Genomic DNA, 7,765 nt, shown 5'->3' with positions numbered 1-7,765 from the left:
CAAAACTGTTTTCTGATTTGGGCTTAATTTCAAAACAACAACAACAACAACAAAACTGTTTTGCTCGCTAAAACTCTAATACATAAACATACAGTATATGCAACATAAATAAGAGTAAATATAACAAAAATTCATCTTGTATTAAACTTGCAGTCGATCCATTAGGAAATGCGGATAAGCAAAAAGAAGGATGTAAAAATACTCAAAAAGGAAAAAGGTTTTTCTTATTCCCGAAATTACCAGTAATTTCCTATCTTATCTTGAACTTGTTTTTTCTTCTTGCGTTTTCTATATTCACACATGTCCTAAGGGATTTTTAAGTGTTGACACCATATGTAGACAAACGTTCATGGCCCAGGTTAGAAATTCAGTAAAGGCACAGTTTTGATTTTGCAAGGAACGCCGGTACTCAAACCCTCCGGGGGCCCTGAGAAAAAATTCCAAGCAGAGTGAGCTCTGCTAGGCTTTTCGCATTGCGGAGCAATGAAGGTGAGGCTTTCGCTCATCTAAGACAAATCTTTCCAATGAAGCGCATACGACGCACAGCAGACACGTTCCTAAAAGCGTGGGGCGAGAAAATGGCAGGGGCCCCATGGTGTAATGGTTAGCACTCTGGACTTTGAATCCAGCGATCCGAGTTCAAATCTCGGTGGGACCTGTTAGTCTTTTAGTGTCTTCCCTCCTCGTCTCTTAAATCACCGTGGTACCTCGAGGAGGCTAGACACCTAAGCACTTGCGCAAGATACCCCATCCCCGTCAGCAAGGAGACACTGTCCTGCAAAACAGCTTTCCTTACCCTTGCCTCTGGGATTCCACACTTGTCCTCTCTTGCTCCTCCTCCTTCTCTAGGCCACAGAATCTCCTCCGATCCTCGTCATTTAGATTACCCCCTGGGTAACTATTCACGTTTTCCACCCCTGATCTCAGTCCTGGGTTCAAGTTCCATCAGTTTCTAACACGAACTGGGTCCTGAGAAGTTCGTAGTGCCTGTGAAGCCTGAACCCTGGTCGTCGCGTTTCACTTGGAGCTTCTGCTGATTGGCATACAGCAGATTCCCTATGAATATTTTTTAAATGAAAACGATAGTCCATAAAACCCTGAATGGAATGACAGACTCTTCAATAAATATTCATAAATCCCCCAGCAAGTGGTGGTCCCATGGTGTAATGGTCAGCACTCTGGACTTTGAATCCAGCGATCCGAGTTCAAATCTCGGTGGGACCTACTTTTGTTTTGGTCGCCAGCCTATTTCCTCCGTGTTTCCCTCAAGTCGATAATGTATACTGGTTTCTGGGCATAACCTTCCCACTCAGGCTTCCTTCTCCCGAGGAGCCCCTTGGAACACCATTCACTCTCTCGACAACTACTCTTGCCTGGGTTCCTGAAGACAGTCAGATCCTAAGTAATTTGCATGCTCAGGGTCTTAACACTTCATGTCTCAGAGGCCCCTCTCGCAAATCTTCTCTTCTCTGAAGCCTCCTCAAAACGTATCAGCCTAATGTAGGAATATATATCTATATAAATTATATATATAAATTATATATAATATGTATGTTATATATAATAATATATAACATATATAATATATATTATATATAATATATAATTTATATGTAATATATATAATTTGTATATATATATATTATATATATATATATATATAAATTGCAGTAGCAAGTAGAAAGTTCCTCATGTAAGGACCCCACGGTTAGCACTCTGGGCTCTGAATCCAGCAGTTTGAGTCCAAATCTCTTTGGGACCTCAGCAACATCTTAGCAATTTTCCCCCTACGGTTCTCCTAAATCGGTTCTGCTAAATCGTTAGCCAGATGTACATATCTAGCTGTAGGCGCTGCTAGTTACTTCCAAGTCAACAACCAAAGCAACATAGAACCACTGGCCAAGAGAAGATTGTCTCTGATTACCTTCCTCCGGAATTCTAGCCCTACTTCCCCTTACACCTGATGGCCCTTTTTGCCTTTTGCCCAGAGTTCCTCAGATTCTGCTAAATTAGAATCCTGGTTCCAATGATTAGGTGTTCATGTTTTACAGTCCCTCTAACTCAGGTCCCTCCTTTCCTGGAGCCCACTTAAAGTGCTCCAGCGGCTTCCAAACACTAACACTGTCCTGAGAAAGTTCCTACTACACAGCAGTACCCTTGTTGAGTACATCTTAGAGTTGTACCCATGAGAGGAGGCTCTGTTCAAACTCCACAAGCTTATGTGTTGCCTACTTTATTTTGAAGATAAACTGACCTGTTAGGAGTACACATCAGTCTTTTGGTAGAGACCTAACTTCAAGGGCCTCATGATGTAATGGTTAGCGCCTGGACTTCAAATCTCAGTGGATTTGTCTCAGTTTTGGTGACCTTGCCCTCACGTTTTCCCTAACCAGGAGTACACTCTGATGTATAGACACTCCCTTAAACTTGCATTTCTTCTCTCCCATCAACGTCCAACTCCTTGCTCTTTCCTCTGGCTACTGAAAATTTCCCTCTCCCCCTCACCCTCACCTCCCCCCTAAAATCTCTCCTCTTGATGCTTTTTGCTTTGCCTGGTGCCGGCCTAAAATCAATCAGATCCCTATAAGTCAATTATGTGCTTGGGTGATTAAGAGTTCATATGTCACAGGCCCCACCTGTGACTTTTTTCTCCTCTGGAACTCAGGCAAATGCTCTGTAGGCTGCAGAACTCTGAACACAGACCTGAAAATATCCAAACCATAGAGTGAGACCCTAGCTGTCATAGTCATCTGAGAGCCTCCACTGTGCCCTTAGAGGAGGCTCTCTCTTAATATTCCTTAGATTGAATCTATGCTGAAACATTTTAAAGATCAACAGACCAGATGCATTAGTATACAAGTCTTAACCTTGAAGGTTTGTTATACCAAGGTCCCATGGTGTGATGGCTAACCCTCTGGTCTCTGAATACAGCAGTCCCAGCTGTCAGTGGGACTCTAAATTCTTTCTGTTGACTCTCTCCACAGTTTGAATATGTATCCTTCAGTGCTCTGTGACAGCAAAACAAGAGCCCCCATGAATGCCTCTGGTTTCTAAAAATTGTTTCAGAAAAAGCCCTGCAAGCTTCCTCCCACCTATTAAGCCCCAGTCATATCAATGCCTTAGAACCTGTCTTAGCTTCCTATTGCTGCTGTAGCAAATTACCACAAATTTAGTGACTTAAAACAACACAGATTTACTCTCTTACAGTTCTGAAGTTCAAAAGATTACAAGTCAAGTTGTCAGCATGGCTGTGTTCCCTCTGGAGACTTCAGGGAAGAATGTTTCCTCGCTTTTTTTCACCTAGTGGCCTCTTCCTTGTATCGCCTCTTGCTTCTGCAGTCATGTTTCCTACTAATGAATATGATCCTCCTTTAGGTTCACTTAGATAATCCCGGATAACCTTCCATCTCGAAATCCTCAATTTAACCATATCTGCAAAATCACTTTTACCATGTAAGGCAACATATTTTTAGATTCCACATATAAGTGACATCATATAGTATTTGTCTTTCTCTGTATGACTTACCTCTTTTAGCATAATGCCCTCAAGGTCCATGTTGTTGTGAATGGCAGGGGTTTCCTTCATTCTCATGGCTGAATAATATTCCTTTGTGTATATATACAACCACATTTTCTTTATCTATTCATCTGTTGACAGACACAATTTCTTTCCATATCTTGGCTATTGTGAAAAATGCTGCAATAAACATGGGAGTGCAGATATCTTTTTAGTATCCTGTTTTCATTTCTTTTGGATAAATACCTAGAACTGGGATTGCTGGATCATACAGTAGATCTACTTTTAATTTTTTGAGGATCCTTCATGCTATTTTCCTCAGTGGCTGGACCTCAGTCCCTTCTTTATTTTTTCTTCCTTTATCAAAGCAAGAGGGCCATTTATAGGGAGAAAAGACATTATCTTCATTAATAATAATAAAAAAAGCTAAATAATAATATAATTTGGCAAATAGAACGCTGCTGAGTAAAGAAATACAATTTTCAACCAAAACCCCCCGCACAGGTGACGAGGTGGCCGAGTGGTTAAGGCGATGGACTGCTAATCCATTGTGCTCTGCACGCGTGGGTTCGAATCCCATCCTCGTCGTTTGGTTTCCCCGCTTTACTGTGGGACTGTGGTTTTAGTACCTTGTAAAGAAGGTATTTCCCCAGAACGTGTCGGTAGATGCTCTGTTAGAGACGCACTGAGGTGACGAGTAACTTCCAATAACGTTACTTTTAGCCCCTTTTATAGAGAGATTAGAATTTGAGTCACGTCACGTGGATGACAGTCAAAAATCAAACTCTGCTGCCTCCGGTCAGACACAGGTGTGCTCACGTATTCCCCAGCTTCTCCACCGTTGTCAAAAACTGATTTCTGGCCCTCTGACTTCAGTTACGCTTGTTGACCCCCTCCCCACCCAGCCCATCTTCCTGCCTGCGTTCCTAACACTGGTAGCAAATTACAAGCAACTAGGGAGTTTTCTCAAGATGTCCACCTTTCCTCCACCCCTCAGCACAGTTGAATCAGTATCTCCGAGGGTGACGTCCAGGCGTGGCTGCAGGGGCCACAGGTGATTCTGATGGGTTTCTTGGGCTGAGAACCACTGTCCATTCGCTTCTCTTCACTCCCTGCTCCCACCCGCTCCCCAGCTTTGGTTCCCTGTCTCGGCAGTTTTTGTTGATTTTTTTTTTTTTTTGCCTCTTAAATTCAGGTCCAAGACGCTCCCTCTTTACCCCTTATCACTCCCTATCCTCCCAAACTCTTCATCAAACTCTAGTTTTATCTGACCACTGGTCCCTGTCTTCAGGAGCAGAAGCTGTTCACATGCTCTGCTTTTGCTCAAGTAGTTCCTTCTGCCTGGAGAGTCTCTGCTCCCTTGCTGCAAAATCCTCTTGCAAGACCCACATCAAATGTACCTTTTCTGTGAATCCTCAGATGAAAGCATCACTCTCCTCTTTGTATTTTACATGAATGAATTTAATCAAAGATCTTTTCCAGGTGTTCCAGTCTCTGTTAGTTTCTTCCTTCTTTGATCATCTTCTGCCACTTATATCTTAATTTTAGCACATAATACCATAAAATCTCACCAGTTCCCTCTTTTCACCTTATAGTAAACTACAGCAAATGGCTGAGTGCACGGTGTAGAATAACAAAATTTGAAGGGACCGTAAAGATGATCTCTCTGAAAATTCCCACCCCCCCATCACCTGTCTCTATTTTACAGATGAGAAAACTGAGGTAGAGACCAGACAAATCAATTGTTTAAAAAAAATCATATAACCAACGTTTCCTTATTAAGGTTCATGGGAACCAAGTTCTTTAAGATCAAGTGGTTAAGGTGATAAGATCTTTCTAACATGTTCAAATCCAGTGACTGGGATTGTGACTTTTCATACCTGGAAAATCCTTCTGAAGTACACTTGTCATAGATCAGCAGAGATCCAAAGGCTCCTGAGGACTGAGATGAAGCACAAATTTTGAAGTAAAATCTGTTTTTGAATTTTACCTAACAATATATGACTTATGTAGTACCTGTGATTCAAAGATAGTTCACAAATTTTAACTCATTTTATCTTGAAAATAAAAACTCAGGAAATGCTGATCCAGATTGGAGGCCAAAGTGGGGTCTTGAGGAATTGGGTGATATGCTCTTTATATTTTTGAATTTTCTCCAAAAAAGAATCAGAGATATTGGATGCCTGAACAGTCTTATCCCTCTTTTCCCTTCAACCCCATGTTACCTTGTTTGAGAATAAGGTTGTAGGGGTACCACCCTTTTATATCCTTGTCCTTCCAACTTTGCACACTGTAAACATTCAACAGATAGTTATAAAATAAACACAGGCATATTGTATATATGTGTATGTGTATGTGTGTGTGTGAGCATGATGGTGACATGGTAGGGACTGAAACTTTGTCCAGGCAGAATATACCTTAGGGTATTTGTCACTCCTTTTAATACACATTAAAGGATAATTTTAAATGTGCTAATCTCTTGTATTGTTTCCAAAATAGGGAGGTAGATCTGGAGCAATTTTGCCTCTGCCCCTCACAGCTTTTAAACCCAAAGGGTATGTTTTTTCCTTAACTACCAAAGAGAGAAGCAAAGAGGAATACGTTAAGTAGAAAAGAGTTAAGCCTCCGTGTGATTTGAACCAACGTTTGAATCTGAAAACACCATATGTTTCACCAGGAAGTCATCAATTGGAAATGAGATTTTCTTCATCCTAAATTATTAATCAATTCAGTTATTTAAGCCCGGAAAAATGTTTTTGTATATTTTGCCCAGCTATGTTCTCTGCCTTCCTGTTTGTATACACACTCCGCAAACAGTCCGGCTATTTCAATGACCTTAGTATTCTGTTCTGTAATTTAGGTTTGAATATAAGCTGTTCTCATCCTTTTGACGGCAGCAAAACCAAAGGAAAACAAGAAAGTTAAGATGGAAAAGATAGGGGAAGAGTGGAAACCAGTGACAGATTCCAGCACCCGGAACTCAAACGAGAAGAGAACTGTGAAGAGGTTGTGGCCTTGGGCGAAGCCATGGGGAAGGAGAAGCAGCAGGTTTCCCTCCGTGCTACCCACTGGGGGCTCAGTTCGAGAGAGCTCCGTTTACAGATCGGAATTCCCTTTTCAAGGACAAGCCGAGCCTGTGAAAATGAAACTCAGGAGCTCAAATCCAAATATGGGGAGAGCTTGAGAGCCCCAAATTATTGGAAGGCCTTATTTCGGTTTTGACTTCCAGCCACTCTTTACACTGGTTCTCCCAAGGCTTTTGAGAATAACCTCTTTAAAATAGGGCAGGAAGAAAAGGGTTCGAAAAACACTTGATTTCCTACCACCTACCCATGAGATGTGGCTATCGATTAGTAGAAAAGGGCATAAAAGGTGACACTAACCACGAAGGGATTCGAACCCTCAATCTTCTGATCCGAAGTCAGACGCCTTATCCGTTAGGCCACGTGGTCGCCGAACATACGGTCTTGCTGTGACACTTAGGAAGTAAGTTTTCTGCCCCATTCTGAGTCGTGACAGTTACGTAATGACAAAAAGGCAATGGCCCCCACGCCGCCGGCGCTCTCTGTCATTGGAAAAATAGAAACTCGAGATTACGGGGGTTATCTCGGGCCAAGGAGCAGGGGCTTGTGAAGGGTAAGAATTGACAATTATTTCGGTCTTGGGTACTCCATGGAGGGAAAAGTCATTGACTGTACGACTCCCGAGCAGAAAAACTGGAGTTTATGGCACCCAAAGGATGCCAAAATATTGCATATTGCCTGCATCGAGGGATATTTTTAAATAAGAGAACTCAGAGTTTCTTCCCTATTAATATTCAGTCACGCTCGCAATTTTCAAACTCTAGGTACTTGGGATGTCTGCCTGGACAGTTGTCAGTAAGAAGGCAGTCTTACTACATAAGGCAGCATCTATCTACACGATTGTCTTTCTTGTCACCCGGCATGGATATCTGCAGGCCCCCAGGCATAACAATTTCCCCTTTCCCATGTTTTCTGGTATTTTCCCTGATTGTCATAACGTGACATCAAAGCACTTTTCACAGTATATTTCTATCTGTTTGAAAAGAGAATGCTTTTTTTCTTTTTTTTCGGCGTTTCTCAGGGTTTAGGGGAGTCCAGTGCCATTACTATTATTTGAGGCTTCCATATATTAAGAAATAAGCACTACGGTAGAATTACAAAAATTTTGATTGTGACAATTTTTACATTTAATAAATGAATCAACACAAAAACGTGTTACAATAAA

The sequence above is a fragment of the Grampus griseus genome (genome assembly GCF_964374135.1).
Source record: "Grampus griseus genome assembly, chromosome: 10".
NCBI classification, from domain to species: Eukaryota; Metazoa; Chordata; class Mammalia; order Artiodactyla; family Delphinidae; genus Grampus; species Grampus griseus.
Note: the sequence above shows the minus strand (reverse complement) of the source record.